This window comes from Chelonia mydas, chromosome 2 (genome assembly GCF_015237465.2).
Source record: "Chelonia mydas isolate rCheMyd1 chromosome 2, rCheMyd1.pri.v2, whole genome shotgun sequence".
In the NCBI taxonomy this organism is placed as follows: domain Eukaryota; kingdom Metazoa; phylum Chordata; order Testudines; family Cheloniidae; genus Chelonia; species Chelonia mydas.
In genome coordinates, this window is record NC_057850.1 from 73,219,492 (window position 1) to 73,237,397 (window position 17,906).

Consider the following 17,906-nt stretch of genomic DNA (forward strand, 5'->3'; position numbering starts at 1 on the left):
GGTTGAGGCAAATCGCCTGGCTGCTGGTTACGCACAGCCAGACACCAGGGTGGTTAGAAGAGCACAGGAGGGCACGGTGCGCATCAGAGAAGCTTTGAAAACCAGTTTCATAACTGGCTAGGCTATGGTGTGAAAGTTCTGTTTGTTTCTCCTTGATGAAACCCCCCCGCCCTTTGGTTCACTCTACTTCCCTGTAAGCTAACCACCCTCCCCTCCTCCCTTCGGTCACCGCTTGCAGAGGCAATAAAGTCTTTGTTGCTTCACATTCATGCATTCTTTATTAATTCATCACACAAATAGGGGGATAACTACCAACGTAGCCCAGGAGGGGTGATGGAGGAGAGAAGCACCAGGAGAGGTGGTGGAGGAGGGAAGGACAAGGCCACACAGCACTTTAAAAGTTTAAAACTTTAAAACTTATTGAATGCCAGCCTTCTGTTGCTTGGGCAATCCTCTGGGGTGGAGTGGCTGGGTGGCCAGAGGCCCCCCATCGCGTTCTTGGGTGAGGAGGCTATGGAACTTGGCAAGGAGGGCGGTTGGTTACACAGGGGCTGTAGCGGCGGTCTGTGCCCCTGCTGCCTTTCCTGAAGCTCAACCATACGCTGGAGCATATTAGTTTGATCCTCCAGCAGCCTCAGCATTGAATCCTGCCTCCTCTCATCACACTGCCGCCACCTTTCAGCTTTAGCCCTCTTTTCAGCCTGCCACTTACTCTCTTCAGCCTGCCACCTCTCCTCCCGGTCATTTTGTGCTTTCCTGCACTCTGACATTGTCTACCTCCACGCATTCGTCTGTGCTCTGTCAGTGTGGGAGGACAGCATGAGCTCAGAGAACATTTCATCATGAGTGCATTTTTTTCACCTTCTAATCTTCACTAGCCTCTGGGAAGGAGAAGATCCTGTGATCCTTGAAACACATGCAGCTGGTGGAGAAAAAAAATGGACAGTGGTATTTAAAAAGACACATTTTATAGAACAATGGGTACACTCTTTCATGGTGAACCTTACTGTTAACATTACATACATAGCACATGTGCTTTCGTTCCAAGGTTGCATTTTGCCTCCCCCCAGCGTGTGGTTAGCCCCTCCACCCTCCCCACTCCCCGTGGCTAACAGCGGGGAACATTTCTGTTCAGCCACAGGTTAAATCGATCTAATGCTGCTAAATTTGACCTAAACTCGTAGCGTAGACCAGGGCTTAGATCCCTAAGCACCCTATGATGAACTTCATCAGACCTGCCAAGTTGAATACATCTAACTTACCTAAATATTCTTTAACCTGTTCTGTCCCTATTTCAGCTAGCATTTCTTCCCTTTGTTGTTTATACTAACTGTGTTGAGTATTGCTAGCCAGGGAGAGTAAAATTAAAGATGATACATTTCTGAGAACAAAAAGGAGACTTTTTCACAGTGAATCAAGCAATTCACAGTAGATAGCACGTGTGCTTTAAGTACAAGGTCGCATTTTGTCTTTTATATTGAGCGCTTGCTGGTATGGTGACACATCACACATGGCTGAGCAACAGAATTCGGTTTCCATGCAGCCATGGTAAGGCAAAGGGTAGGTAGGGTAGGCTTCTTAGGGTAGGCGTCTTATGCATAACATGTGGGAATTGTTTCAAACTGCAGCACCATCCTTTCCCATAGCAAGCATTTCTTCTTTTTGATCAGAGTTCTGCCTGCACAGATGCTGTTCCCCATACAGCAGTCAGATCCAGTGTTTCCCTTTCGGTCCATGCTGGAGCTCGTTTGCGATTCTGGGGGGACTGCATGGTCACCTGTGCTGCTGAGTTCGCCACGCTGACCAAACAGGAAATGAAATTCAAAAGTTCCCGGGGCTTTTCCTGTGTACCTGGCTAGTGCATCAGAGTTCAAAGTGCTGTCCAGAGCGGTCACATTGGAGCACTCTGGGATAGCTCCCGGAGGCCAATACTGTCGAATTGCGTCTGCACTACCCCAAATTCAACCTAGGATGGTTGATTTTAGAGCTACTCCCCTCGCCGGGGAGGAGTACAGAAGTCGATTTTAAGAGCCCTTTTGGTCAATGGAATGGGGTTGGTTGTGTAGACACATTCATTTTAAAATCGACCTAACGCGGCTAAATTCAACCTAACCCCATAGTGTAGACCAGGGCTCAGGGATGTGGATTTTACACACTGCAGAGCAATGTAGTTATACTGACATAAATTTTCAGGCTATGATAGTGTGTTATTCATGTCCAGAAATATAACTAGATATAGGGTTAAGTATCAGGCTACCCATAAAACACAAGCTTCTACTAACAGGAAGGTGACAAAAACTGTGAAAAACATTCAAACAAGTATGAGGGTGATGGTAACCCTGTCACATATATATTATCTTCAAACGAGAAAAAAAGTGAGGATGCTCTCTGGCTAATCCAGGAGGCAGAAGGAAAACAAATCAGAAATACTGGAGGTCTCCACAAATGGGTAGAAATATTAGCATCAAAACACTCTAAACTTATTTTTCACAGGACAGAACAACTTTTCGCTCTTCAAGTTGCTTTATGTGGTAATTATCATCACTTCAGTTGTAAGAATTTCCTGAATGACACTTCAGTGGGCAGGCCAAGAACTGATTAAGTTTGGACAGCAAAGTACACTTTCAGTTCTAGAAAGAGTCTGTCTGGGTCAGCTCCTGCTGCCGCCAGTAATGTTTTATATATTCTGAACATAGAGAACTTCAGCTCCCAGTGCTGGCAATTCAATACCTCTCACAGCGTTAAATTCACTTACATTTTATTTTAAGACTATCAAAAATCCAAATATAAGGAAAATCTTCTTTTAATGTAATGCTTTTCCTTACCTTGAAACTGCCAGTTCTCTGTATCTGTAGTACATGTAGTGATAGTGAGATATTTCTTTTCCCCTAAGTCGGTTATTGTAGTAAAGCAATTGCATCTATTCCTGTTGAGAATGCTTAGGGATGTATAAATTGTGGGGGGGGGGGGGAGGGTTTCAAAAGAGATTACTAAATTCTCTGGTCCTGTAACCTTGCTATTACTTATTTGCTCCAGGTTACTGAAAAGTAATAAGAAACCTACCAGTTACATTTTCACTTTTAACATTTTTTTCTGGTCTCAACAAAATTTAACAGCTAACCTGTTAGATTGTAAAGCATGCTGTAAGTTACAGGTAATCATGCACTAGCAGAAAGCAACATAGACCTATAATGCCACCTTTTTTCAGACAAATGAAATGCAACTACAGCATGCCAAAAGTAATCTAACACGGAAGCGAAGTTTACAGGAGAACTCATTACTCCAAAGTGCTGCTAGTGAAATTAAATGTGTGTTTTTGAATTATTTTCCAAATACTCATAACCTCAGATGTAAGGATGTTCCCAGAGGGAGCATTTTTAATAAATAACGTGATATGAATACACCAAGATCCACGTATTATAACTGGGTTCCAGGAGAATTCCATGGCCATAGATCAACACAGCTCAGTAACAAAACTCAAAAACCAAAATTAAATTACTTAAAAATAATCCTGGCTAAATTATAGAAAACTTTGAAAAGTCAGGAAGGATCAGGAGACTGCCAGCGGGATATAGAGCCCTTGCATCTAGACAACTGGTTCAAATTTTGTCTACATTGGTTGTTCCTGCTAGTTGTTACTACCTGACATGCTGTAGAGAACTATCCCTTACTGGCGGGGGGGGTGTGTGGACTGAGTGGCCTAATCTCTTCCATCCATGATGTAGTTGTACCGACCTAATTCCTGATGGGAAGCTGTCCCATTAACCTAGCTACCGTCTTTCAGGCAGCTGGAGTACCTATGCCAAAGGGAGGAGCTCTCCCATCGGCGTAGGCAGCGTTGTCACTAAGTGCGAAAGCACTGGTAGGCAGACCCTGAATGGGGTCAATTTTTTCACACTTTCTGCATGTTTCATGGTGAAACAGAAGTCTTGGCAACAACAAGTGCGTAAAAATGCAGACTTTTGTTTCATAAACCAGATCTACACTACAGTCTTATGCCGGCATAGCTATGCTGGTTATGGGTGTAATCTCTGACTGACGTAGCTATGCTGGCAAAAGACTGTAGACACAGTTATACAAAAAAAAAAACAACCCCAAACAGTAATACAAATATTAATAAATAATAAAACTGTGTTTTTGACGATAAAACTTATTATATTTATGGGGGCTGTAATAAACTATAATGGAAAAAACAGATGTGGTGATATATTCTACATCTGGTACAGTATACTGCTATGGCTACACTCACCAAAGTATCCCTAGTATAGACCAGGCCTTTGTATTCACACAGCTGTGAAAAACTATTGTAAAAGTTTCTCAGAGCTAGGCAATTCCTCCAATGTCATCAGTAAAAAGAAGCAAATGCCTCAAAACATTGCTCATGAATATTTGCTCAAACAAACCGTTTAGATTGATTTTGGCTGTCTTACACTCCCTTCAATTTCTATTTTTCGAGCTGACAAATTTTCTAGCAGAAATGTTTGCAGCAACAGCAAATTTGAAGTGACTGTTAGCAAATATTTTCAGAAAATTGTTTTCAAAATCAAAATTTGAGTATTCCCACTAGAAACCTGATTCTAAGAGTTGCTAACTCTCAGGGAACAAAAAACAATAGGCTGTGACTAATGTGTCCAATAAAAACTAACCAGTGCTTTTCAGATTTCAAATATAGAATATTCAAACAAATTGTTAACAATAATTATTTTCCAGAATAATTTTAATAATGAATGTATTGATGAAAATAACAGACAGTACAGTTTGGGATAATGTACTATTTTGGATGATGAAAACACAAAATTTGTAGAATCCTCTCAGTTGTAGAAATTAAATGAGAAAAATATGCCCTTTACAGAATGAAGTCGGGGCATACTGTGAGAGCAGCCAAGGATCCTCATGATCTGTAGAGCCAGGGAGTAGTAGTAGTGTAGGAATCAAGCCCGCCCACCCTGTGCATGAAGGCTGCCATCTCAGTGGAAATGATACACACATGCTTCATAGATTCCAAAGCCAGAAAGGACCATTGAGATCATCTCATCTGATCTCCTATGTAACACAGGCCATAGAACTTCCCCAAAATAATTCCTAGAGCATATCTTTTTTGAAAAACATCCAATCTTGATTTTAAAATTGTCAGTGATGGAAAATCCACCACAACACTTGGTAAATGCTTTATTTCCAGTCTGATTTTGCCTAGTTTCAACTTCCAGCTATTCTGTCATGTAACACCTTTCTCTGCTAGATGGAAGAATCCATTATTAAATGTTTGTTCCCCATGTAGGTATTTATAGACTGTAATCAAGTCACCTTTTAATCTTCTCTATGTTAAACTAAATAGATTGAGCTCTTAGAGTTTATCACAGCAAGTCATGCTGTCTACTCCTTTAGTTACTTTCATTGCTCTTCTCTGAACCCTCTCCAATCTCTCTTGAATTGTGAGCACCAGAACTGGACACAGTATTCCAGCAGCGGTTGCACCAGTGCCAAAACCAGAGATAAAATAACCTCTCTGCTCCTACTCGAGATTCACCTGTTCATGCATCAGGATCACATCAGCCCTTTTGGCCACAGTGTCATGTTCAGATAATTATCCACTACAAACTCCAAATCTTTTTCAGAATCACTGCTTCCCAGGATAGAGTCCCCCATTATGTAAGTATGGCCTACAATCTTTGTTCCTAGATCAGTGGGGGCTCGTTAAATGTTACAGGGGGTTCTCAGGAAAAAAAATCCCTACTGGCGGAAAGAGCTGTCTCAAGGGACGCTGGGCAGCACGGGGCCAGCAGCCCCTGGACTTCCAAGAGTTAAGCTGATCAAAACAAGCATATCTATCACACTATTACACTGAGGAGATTTAAACTTTGAGACTCCTCCTAAGAAATGGAAAGGGAGGTGGATATTTTTTGCTGTTTTAAATAGGCAGCTAGTATTGTTTTTAAAATTATTATGAAGAATAAGTTTAAGATTTGTTGTAACGTACGTTGTTTGCCTGGACTGCTCAAGACCTGAATGCTTGTGTAGGAGAAACGCTTTGAGTTGGCTTCTTAAATACCTTCATGCTGTTTCACATCTGATACTCCTTGGTGAAGCATAGGAGCCTTGTCTTATAATAGGCTTATTCAAAGTGATACAAGCTATGAAAGTGAGATCTTGGAAGAGTGTTGCCATTTTCATAATGTAATAAAAATACTGTAATTATAAATCATTAATAATAAATAGTGTGTAATAAGCATGTCATAAAAACAAATTTTATATTTCCAAGATCACTGCTTTTATAATTTATACTCAGGTAAAGGAGAAAATCCCTGGAAATATTCATTTTTAGGAGGGGGTTCGCGAGACTTGACATCTTAGTGAAAGGGGTTCACAGGTTGTTAAAGTTTCGGAACCACTGTTCTAGGTGTATACATTGACATTTAGCCATATTAAAATCCATATTGTTTGCTTGTACCAGTTTACCAAGCGATCCAGATTGCTCTGTATCAGTGACCTGTCCTTTTCGTTATTTCTCACTCCAAGTTTTTGTGTCATCTGCAAACTTTAGCAGTGATGATTTTATGTTTTCTCCCAGATCACTAATGTCAAAAATGTTCCAGGTCTCAAATGTTAAATAGTGTAGGGCGAAGAACCGATCCCTGTGGGACCTGACTAGAAACACACTGGTTTGATGAACATTCCTTGCTTTCAATTGCATTTTCAGACCTTTCATTTAGCCAAATTTGAATCAATTTAATGTATGCCATTTTAATTTTACATCTTTCTAGTTTTTTAATAAAAATGTTGTGTGGTAACAAGTCAAATGCCTTATAGAAATCTAAGAATATGATGTCAACGTTATTACCTCTATCAACCAAACTTGTAATCTCATTTAAAAAAAAAGAGATCAAGTTCGTTTGACAGGATCTATTTTCCATAAACCCATGTTGATTGGCATCAATTATACTGCCCTTCTTTAGTTCTTTATTAATTAAGTCCCATATCAGCCACTCCATTATTTTCCCTGGGATCAATGTCAGACTGACAGGCCTATAAACACCTGGGTCATCCCATTTACGCTTTTTAAATATTGGCACAATATTAGCTTTTTTCCAGTCTTCTGGAACTTCTTCAGTGTTCCATCAATTAATGGTACAGCGAGTTCCTCAGCTAACACTCTGAAAACTCTTGGATGTACGTTATCCATACCTGTGGAGTTAAAAATGTCTAACTTTAGTAGATGCTGTTTAATATCATCCTTAAATGGTAGTGGAATGGAAAGAGTATTATCATATCATCTGTTTTTTTCACAAATGCGGAACAGAAATATGTATTGAACACTTATGCCTTTTCTGCATTATTATTGATAATTCTACCATTTACATCTAGTAATCAACCAGTACAATTATTAGGATTCTTTTTGTTCCTAGTATACTTAAAAAATTCCTTCTTACTGTCCTTAACTCTGCTGGCCATAGAATTCTCCTGGTGTCCCTTTGGTTCCCTTATCAATTTTCTACAGTCCCTATCTTCTGTTTTATTTTCATTATCAACTTCCCCTTTCTTCCATATTATTTTTTATTTTTTATACCTTGTCAAAAGGGGGTTTTGGGTCCAAGGCCAGCAATACTGCCTCACAGCAATACTCTGGACTGTGTCAGTGGATGTGTCACCCAATGGCAGGAGTCATTGGCTGCTTTGCCTAGTGGCTGGAGTCAGTGGCTATGTCGCCAATGGCAAGAATTGGTGGCCACTTTGCCTATTGGCTGTAGTCAGTGGCCGGGGGTAGAGGAACTCAGGTCCTTCCTGCTCCACCGGCTTCCAACTCAGGGCCCAAAAAACCATAATTAAAAGTGTGCGGACTAGGGGGTAGGCGCAAATGCTTGCTCCCTGGGTCACTTCCTACTGCGGCTTTGTTTCCTCTGGTGGTGCCACCGGTCTGTCTTGTGGTCCCCCTTGGAGTTCGCTTGGGTCTCCAAAGGGTCTCCTTCTGTCTGTGGCAGCTAGGTGTCTTCAGCTTTCACAATTGAAGGGCTGCGGCAGCTTAACCATAAAGCCTGGTCTCAGCTGTTTGGAGCCTCACCAGCTTCTCTGCAGGAGGCTGCAACACCCAACTGCTCTCCTGCTCAGTCCATCCAGACTGAGTTGAGCTGCTCCCTTTTGAGCTCTGCCTCCACTGTGAGCATGCCCATCCGGGGCGGTGCGGTGTGGCCTCTTGTGTCCAGAGCAACTCCTCAACCCTCGCTTAACCAGTGTGAGTTTGTCTACCCCATCACATAGCTGCCTTCATTTCCCCTCTAAACCAGGTTGCTTTTTTTCTTGCCTTCTAATTCTAGCTTCAGTTTAATTGCAATCATCCCATCCTCATTACTATGTATGATTTATTTTATTCATGGGCTTATCTATCTTGTATTAAACACACTAAGGCAACATAGTTCTGCAGACAACACACAAAGATATACGATTTGCTCCCTCTCTCTGCTACAGAAACAAAGAAAGCAAAAGAGACAGACCATGTAATAAGAAATACTGGCATCAAATGGTGAAAGTGTAACCTGAGATTTAAACAGGTTAAGCACTAGGTAAGTATTGAAATACACGACAGATCCCCTGTGGACCCATCAGCCAGATTATTCACCACAAACAATATCATATCCTGTGCACATGTAAAAATATTCTTCTTACTAAAGAGGCTGGGGGCTTTCTTAGTCTAGTGCAGGTCAGCCCCAAATATTAATCTGTGACTTGTGCTGTGATCATGTTACCCTGACAGCTACTCTGTGGCTTTCTTCCAGAGTGGTCTGTGTAAAGCTCCAAGCACCAGTTATCTAAGGGCTGGTCTCCACTACTGGGGAGATCGATGCAGCAGGAATCGATTTAGCGGGTCTAGTGAAGACCCGCTAAATCGATGGCAGAGCGCTCTCTGGTCAACTCCGGTACTCCAACTCTCCGAGAACAGTAAGGGAAGTCAACCGGAGAGCATCTCCCATCGACTCAGTGCCGTGAAGACACCGGGGTAGGTCAACCTAAGCTACGTCGACTCCAGTTACATTATTCACGTAGCTGGAGTAGTGTAACTTAGGTCAATTTACCCCCGTAGTGAAGACAAGCCCTAAAAGTAGGAACAGGAGGCTTTAGTGCTCAGTTGGACAAAATCAATCATTACATTGTTTGGAGCTATCCATCTAACTTTAAAAGCAGCGGATAAACTCAAGCCAAGACTCTGCCCCAAATGTTCCACCTTTCACAGAATCCTTTACACCATCCTCCATCCCTTCAAGGCTCTGAGGTTGGTTTGAGAGAAATTCCTCAGTCTCAAAACCATATTCCAAGTAATCACCTATTTTCCCCTTCCCCATTTATTTTTTCTACAAGACATGGGGGTGACTGGACAGGTTCCTCATTTCCTATCTAAGACCCCTTTCTGCATCAACTTGACTGACAATGTGATAGTTCTGTCTTTCATCCCCACTCCTAGGGATGACAAAGAAAACTTTTCTGCACACCCAACATATAAATATAGCTTGAATATCTACTTAAACTGAACTGTGGAGGCCCATGTATCAGGCCATTCAGTATAGAAGCCAAGAAGGCTGCATAAGATTGCAAGGATACTATGAAGTGTGATATTGCATCTGTAGGGCCTATGTTGCTAAAGGCAAAGCTCCTCCCCTATTCTATCTGAAGATCATTGTACCAGAATACTATTCTTTTCATGGAGAGAAAGGGTAGATGTTTCCCCCCTGGAGCTCTGCAGTACTGCAGTCTCTCTCACATCTACAGAATTAAACGGAGTTACACTGATTCCCACCAGATGATGACCTCATCTAAAATGTACAGTTGTCTGTGGTCACTGCCTGGTGAGATGGGTAAAGTCAAGTAAAATCTCAGACTTATCTCAGGTGGCTCTCAGTATTCACCCTATTGTTCTTGTGTCAGAGTATTGCTTTGGGAGTTCCCCTTCTTCTGGACTGGCCCAGGAGACCTAGGAGGAAGGGACTTTTAGTTAATCTGATTTGGTTTCTCCTAGTCCCAGCTGGATCATAGAATCATAGAACCATAGAATATTAGGGTTGGAAGAGACCTCAGGAGGTCATCTAGTCCAATCCCCTGCTCAAAGCAGGACCAACACCAACTAAGTCATCCCAGCCAGGGCTTTGTCAAGCTGGGCCTTAAAAACCTCTAAGGATGGAGTTTCCACCACCTCCCCAGGTAACCCATTCCAGAGCTTCAACACCCTCCTACTGGAATAGTGTTTCCCAATATCCAACCTAAACCTCTCCACTGCAACTTGAGACCATTGCTTCTTGTTCTGTCATCTGCAACCACTGAGAACAGCCTAGCTCCATCCTCTTTGGAACCCCCCTTCAGGTAGTTGAAGGCTGCTATCAGATCCCACCTCACTCTTCTCTTCTGCAGACTAAATAAGCCCAGTTCCCTCAGCCTCTCCTCGTAAGTCATGTGCCCCAGCCCCCTAATCATTTTTGTTGCCCTCTGCTGGACTCTCTCCAATTTGTCCGCATCCCTTCTGTAGTGGGGGGACCAAAACTGGACACAGTACTCCAGGTGTGGCCTCACCAGTGCCGAATAGCCATTCAGATATCCCCATATAGAGTCAGAAAACATTTTTTCACTTGAGGCTTTTATATAAATCCTTTTAAAACAAAACACAATAAAACATGAAACTTTTAATGTAATCGAGCTTGTGTTGTTTATATTTAATCTCTTATCTCTATGGCACGTGAATTAGCAATAAAGGTTGCTCATTTTATCTCAATAGATTTCTCTTTATTTTCATGACTTGTTTTCACAATTTGTTTGATTTGTTCACTTATCAGTTTATTCTGTGTGGATTTTATGGCTCAGGAAGTTTCAGAAACTGGATTCCTCAGATGAAATTGACCCTTTATGTGGGCCTGACAGAGTAAATGTCTTTGATTTTCCTCTCTCCATCTGCTGGTAGAAGGAGATATTACCCATCCAGACTGAAGCAGTGGGGAATTGCAGAAACTGTAAATTAGAGTAGGTAAATTTTCCTTTTAATGCTATGTATACTTTCTATTAGGAACTTGTTGGAGACCATCAGTTTATTTCACTTAGACTACTAAATGCTTGCTATCAAATGGAAATAACATTAGATCACTTACATATCTGGGCTGAATAGAAAGGAATAACTTAGATGTTCAATACTATGTATACTATTACTAATTCCCCGCGACATCTATTCTCCGAAGTGTATAATATTTTGAACCATGCTCACAAGGTAGCGTTTAGGGTTCCTGGTACTGCAGATTGATGTGCTGGTGCAAGATGGAGATTTTTTAATTTAGGATGGTGCAAGAGACCCTTCTGAATGGTTGTCAGTTCTTATATATATGAGTAATTTTTTTATATTTACTGATAGAATAGATGAATGGAAGATCATATAGCAGGGTTTTCAACATGTTCAGCATTTTAAAGGTTTTTCTGACCATGTACCATGCTCCTTCTTTACATGCACTACAATTGCCTTCTACTAATAATTACAATATATTTACAATATTAAGTACAGGAAATGGTAAAACTAATTAAACAGTTGCATATGACTACAGTAGGTGTCACCAGGTTGTGCTGTTACACATAGTTTAACAAGTTCTTTTTCTTAGTATTCAAGCAGTGTTCAGTCTTCTGAAGAAATGCTGTATTGTTAGTTTGGTGATGCTGTTCTTTTTGAATGAGCTGTTGCAAACAGCAAGAGAGTTTTCTCTTTGCCTTAATCTAACAAATGTCAATTTTTGGTGCAGAGAAACTTCCTGGAGACTGGGTACAAGTCTTGGGCTGATATTTCTGAAAGAGGGGTTTGCCTGCTCGCCACTTGTGACTACCTCTGTTCAAGGACTGGTATATGTAGTATAAATAAAACAAGTTGCACCAAGAATACATCTCCAGACTCCATGTTGCTGATTTCTCCTCTAACTGGAAGCCCAGTCTGCAAGGCCTCAAACTCTGCTACCACTCGGCAGAGGGGCAGCTGTACATTGCCTGGTTTAACTCTGCTGCTCTCGTGAACTAGTGGGGGTCAGAATAATTTTAGACATAGTTTCTGCTGCTTTCACAGTAACACCATGTTTGTGTGTAATTTATATCTTGTAATAAAAATATTTATGTTGATTGCTGTTGATATCTACTCATGTTTTGTAGATGTTACTGTTCTTGGTGTTTTACAGCAGAGGTTTTTATGGACCTATGCAAGTTTTTATGGATCAATGAATCTTCTACTTTTTTCCCTTTTATTTAGAGCCATCGTGTTTAGTTTTATAGGAGTGTTTTTCAAACACTGTAAAGGTTCTGGTAGTCATATTCTAGCCTGAAGAGAATGTTTTATTAGGCTAATTTCCCCCAAGACATTTAAACAAGAATGTGACACTTTTCGGGGTTACTTGAGGTAAATCTAGGGCAGGTGGAGAGTCTGGGGCTCCTCAGCAGCCCAGGCTCTCAGGGCGGCTCTTACTTCTGCCTGCTCTGGCTTCTGGCTCGGCCAGGGGGCAGGACCTCGGGGGGAGAGGAGGAGCAGGGGCAGGGCCTCATGGCAAAGTGCAGGAAGAGGCTGGTGCTGCCCTGAGCCTCAGGCAGGCGCAGAGTGGCCCCTCGGGGAATCTGGGACAAATGCTGTCCCAGAGTCATTCAGCCAGGGACTTGAACTTCACATTTCGGGACTGTCCTGCCTCATTGAGGACGGGTGGGCACCCATAGTGAATCACTACCACCTGCTTAGAGATTGTGAGAGCTTTATCTGTGCCAACCAATGGCTGCCACCGGCAGCACAAACACTCTGTTCTGGGCTCCACAAACCCCACTCTTTCTCTCTGCAGGCTAGCAATTTATACACTCCACTTTGTTACACGTGAGTGCCCAACCTGCTGTCTTCCCAGAGTGTACACTGATCCACTGCTTCCATGGAAGCAGCGCACCCCAATTTACCTGCTTCATCTCTGTTCAACAACTCTCCTTAGCACAGGCACTTAGATGTATCTATACCAAACTGAAATTTATTTAACAAAGTTTGAGTTACAGAGTCACATGAAAGTAAAAGGATTTGGAAACATAAGCTTACAAGTAAAAGAAAAATATAAAATGCAAACTACAGCTTATTCTTATTAACAGGTTACTTTCCTGTCTGATAAGGATTTTCACACCCAATGGTGAGTCCTTACAGCACTTGTCCAGTACAGAGGGCTGGGATCCACTTTTCACAAGTCATTCCCACTGGCAGACTGTTGCTTCCCTAATGGATAACATTTGTGCCCTCTTTCCTTCTCTAATACAGTCTCAGACTTTTGTCTTTGTCAGTGCTCAAGTCTGCATCTGTCCCAGAGTATAAACACAGAGCTGGGCTGAATCCATAGATGTCAATTGTTCTCGGTGTTGTTCTGAGACTCACCCTGGTTCAGGTGACAAGTTTCATTTCCATCCGTTTTGGAAGACAATGTTCTACATGTTACACAACTACAAATGTTTTCCATACAAACATCCCGCAATAACCATGACAACCAGCTACTTGTTTAACTTTTGGTAGAGACCACACACAACCTCCTTTGGTGAAATATTTAGAAGATGGTCGAACACAGATGTAATATATCTGCCAGGGCATGGCTGAGGGTATCTGGGCATGGCTGTGTCACAAAGAGATTGCACTGCTGTTCTCAAGCTAGGAGCTATGTGCACTTTTGTTTCCATGACTTTGATAAAGTGCTGTTCCTCTATGAAAAGTGATTGTGTTAAAATGGCACCTTTTTACTGAATAGATCTTTCCCCGTCTACATTTAGCATCATAGCTGGTCCACTTGTGACATTTTTTTTTTGTACTCCTGTCAGTCTGGCAGAGCCCACATAGGTTAAGAAGATTGAGCTAGGTTCTCTTTCTCCTTGCGTGTGATCAACCAAATTGTTCACAAAGTTCCAATGAGCTGACTGAAGAAAATGTGGGCTACGTAGGTGGCTCCAAATCATTAGTTTAGCCAGCAGAACCTTTATTACTGGTGATGATATGTAAGAAAGAAAAAACCCAAGTAGTCTGTCAGAGTTAAGGTTGAGTTTGTAGGGTTGTTAGTTAGAGAAAACATCTATTTACTTGTAGCCTGAGCACATTTGCTTGGGAAATCACGGTGAGACAATAAACATGGACCCCTAGAATGCAATTTTTAATGGGTAAAATTTTCAAAAGCACCTTCGTGGCTTAGGAGCCTAAGTCCCATTGACTTTCAATGAGATTTAGGTTCCTAAGTGCCTATGTCACTTTGAAAATGGAGTTTAGGCTCCTAAGTCCTCTAGGTACTTTTGGAAAAATGTACCCAAAATCAGCTTTCAAAGTAGAACTGGACTTTCATGTTTTTAACAAATTGTAATATTGTATGAAAAACATGATGGGATGGCACAGGGCAGCAAAGACCTTGGGATAGCCGATGTTCCCTTCAAAACTGTTATGTTCTGGGTGGAAATGTTGGGCCTTAGCATCCCCTCTGCTTTTTCCTGATTGAATTTGGAGAATTGGGAGATCATGGTCTCTATTTTGCACTGAACTGTCAAAATCTTTAAAGCCACTTTATCATCCTTCAAGTTACTCATCAAAACTCACCTCTGCTGCAATTCATACATGAAACTGCAGTCTGATAATGACCAGGAAGGTGAAGAGCTAGATATACTGCTCCTGAGTGGCGAAGAACTGCTCACATTCTATTATTTTTGTTACCACTAACCCCAACTCCCACTCTTCATGATGGCTTGTTTGTTTGTCTTATCTACCTGTCATGACTTGCCTTTTAGGTTGCAAGCTCTTTGGAGCAAGGTTTGTCCGTGTATATTTGTACAGCACCTAGTAGAATGAGCCCCTGTCCTGGCTGGTCTAGAGGTATTGCCACACTATAAATGTTAAATAATTGTACTGTCTTCATATTAAACAGTATACACCATTTATACTGACTGCCCCGATTTTGAAAGTTTGCCCTGATTCTCTGATATCTGAATAAGAAGTAATATAATGCATGGTTGAGAGTGGTGGGGAGGCTTTCCTTTCTTGGTTTTTTGAAAGGAGAGTGTGGGCAACTTATAAAAAGACCACTGCACACTGCAGACACCAAAATACATTTTCTCACAACAGTTTCTTCTACCAGCTTATTCTTGGAACACTTTTGTGATGCTGTCAGCTATGGTGATGTAGCACCTCTGTTTACAAATTAATATGCCGTAATGCATTTATCTTTAATTACAAGAGAATACCCTTCTAGGATATTTCCTAACAATACTCATTAGGAATAAACAGATGAAGTCCTTACCAGTTAATCAACACGACAAACTTCTTAGTGTTCTGAAAACTACATGAAATAACACTGTCACCTAATAAGAGTGCTTGAAAGCATTAGGGAATCCACAGTGCTTTTTGGCTGGTGAAAAGGTAACGATTGATTAGAGATGGGCTGGAGGAGCTGCAGAGTTTCAGATGCACACTTCCCCAGGTTTAGGGCTATTCCAATCTGGGGTTTGGGTTGGGTCCATCTCTAGTCAGGATTTTAAATGTATAATAGAGGGGACAGCTTTGAAGCACATTGTGTAGAACTGACAAACCCACTGGGACCAATGTAAGTGTTTTATAGTCCTTGAGTGGGAAGTGCTTTAGAAATGCAAAACATTTGTGTAAACCATGAGATGGGTCCATTCATGAACTTTGTTGAAAATAAAATAAAAGATAAGTGGGATAGAATAAAAAAGAACAAATCAAACATTAGAATGTATTTATTCATATCTATCAGGCTTTCAAGAATAGATTGGCAAGAATTTATTACAGGTTTCAGAGTAACAGCCGTGTTAGTCTGTATTCGTAAAAAGAAAAGGAGTACTTGTGGCACCTTAGAGACTAACCAGTTTATTTGAGCATGAGCTTTCGTGAGCTACAGCTCACTTCATCGGATGCATAGCATATCGTGGAAACTGCAGAAGACATTATATACACACAGAGACCATGAAACAAAACTTCCTCCCACCTCACTCCCCCGCTGGCAACAGCTTATCTAAAGTGATCCTCAAGTAGAGCCATTTCCAGCACAAATCCAGGTTTTCTCACCCTTCCCCCCCGCCCCCCACACACATACAAACTCACTCTCCTGCTGGCAACAGCCCATCCCCCTTTGAAACCCCTCTTTTATAATGCGCATGATAATCAAGGTGGGTCACCTCCAGCACTAATCCAGGTTTTCTCACCCCCCCCACACCCCCCCCTTTTTCAAAAACCACACACACAAACTCATTTTCCTGCTGGCAACAGCTCATCTTACAATGTGCACAGCAATAATCCAAGTTTAACCAGAACGTCTTGGGGGGGGGTTTGCAGGAAAAAAACAAGGGGAGACAGGCTACCTTGCATAATGACTTAGCCACTCCCAGTCTCTATTCAAGCCCAAATTAATAGTATCCAATTTGCAAATGAATTCCAATTCAGCAGTTTCTCGCTGGAGTCTGGATTTGAAGTTTTTTTGCTTTAAGATAGCGACCCTCATGTCTGTGATTGCGTGACCAGAGAGATTGAAGTGTTCTCCGACTGGTTTATGAATGTTATAATTCTTGACATCTGATTTGTGTCCATTTATTCTTTTACGTAGAGACTGTCCAGTTTGACCAATGTACATGGCAGAGGGGCATTGCTGGCACATGATGGCATATATCACATTGGTGGATGTGCAGGTGAACGAGCCTCTGATAGTGTGGCTGATTTGTTAGGCCCTGTGATGGTGTCCCCTGAATAGATATGTGGGCACAGTTGGCAACGGGCTTTGTTGCAAGGATAGGTTCCTGGGCTAGTGGTTCTGTTGTGTGGTCACATGGTCTCTGTGTGTATATAATGTCTTCTGCAGTTTCCACGATATGCTATGCATCCGATGAAGTGAGCTGTAGCTCACGAAAGCTCATGCTCAGATAAACTGGTTAGTCTCTAAGGTGCCACAAGTACTCCTTTTCTTTTTAAGAATTTATTAGTGGTGGATTGCAGCTTGAAGTGATAGTGCAGCAATTGTCTAGTCAATTCTCATCTTTGGTCTTTATTTGGTAACAGCACCAGAATCGCAAGTGTTTTGTTACAAATGGGCCAACATAAACCTGTTCCATAGTAGCATTAAACATAGTAGTAATAATAGTATGATGATGTTAACATGTTAAGTTTTGAAAGCATTTTTTACATGAAATACACATCGAGGGTTAGGAGGGACTGTTGCCTCTGGAGGCCTAAATTCAAATTCTGTTTTGGCTCATGACTGAAAATGAATTAGCTGTTCTCATCCTAGTCCACACACACTTGTATCAAATCACCAAACCCAGCCTGCTCATGAGATTGCTAGCCTAGAAAACCAGGAATAGTGCCACTCAGGACTGATGCTCATTGGCAGGATTGTATGGAGAAACTTGTGCAAGCCCTGCCTGTACTTTCATCAGTACAAATTCACATACAGTTTTTAAAAATATCTCCCATTTGGATGACACCAACTGAACTGTGGTGATTAACTCCTAAGACATATGAGTCGGACTTTTTAGTAGTGCTGAGCACCCACAGCTTCCATCACCTTTTGAAATCAGGCTATAGGTGTCCACAATTTGCTGTCACTTTTTCCAGTCAGACATCAGTGTGCAACACCTTAATGTTTTAAAATAATACTTTGTTTTATCTATGGTGTGGTGAGTTTTCATAAAATGAATTTTCCAATAGGTTTTCTAAGGGATGAACTCTTTATGGCAATAACTTCATTTGCATTAATAGTTACTATCTACTAAGTTAGCTGTGAATAACAATCTTTTATTAAATATTTTTATAAAATGCTGTTTGTGGACCGGCAGAAACAAGTGTAAATGATTTTTTTAAAAATAGCAATGTATAATGAAAAGTATTGTCTACATAATTTAGCAGTTCAATC

At 41.4% G+C, this 17,906-nt stretch overlaps 1 protein-coding gene across 3 annotated transcripts in view; it reads left to right on the forward strand.

The window, feature by feature from the left end:
- NOL4 (nucleolar protein 4) overlaps window positions 1–17,906 on the forward strand; it is a 246,880-nt gene that overhangs the window by 34,659 nt on the left and 194,315 nt on the right. The window lies entirely within an intron of this gene.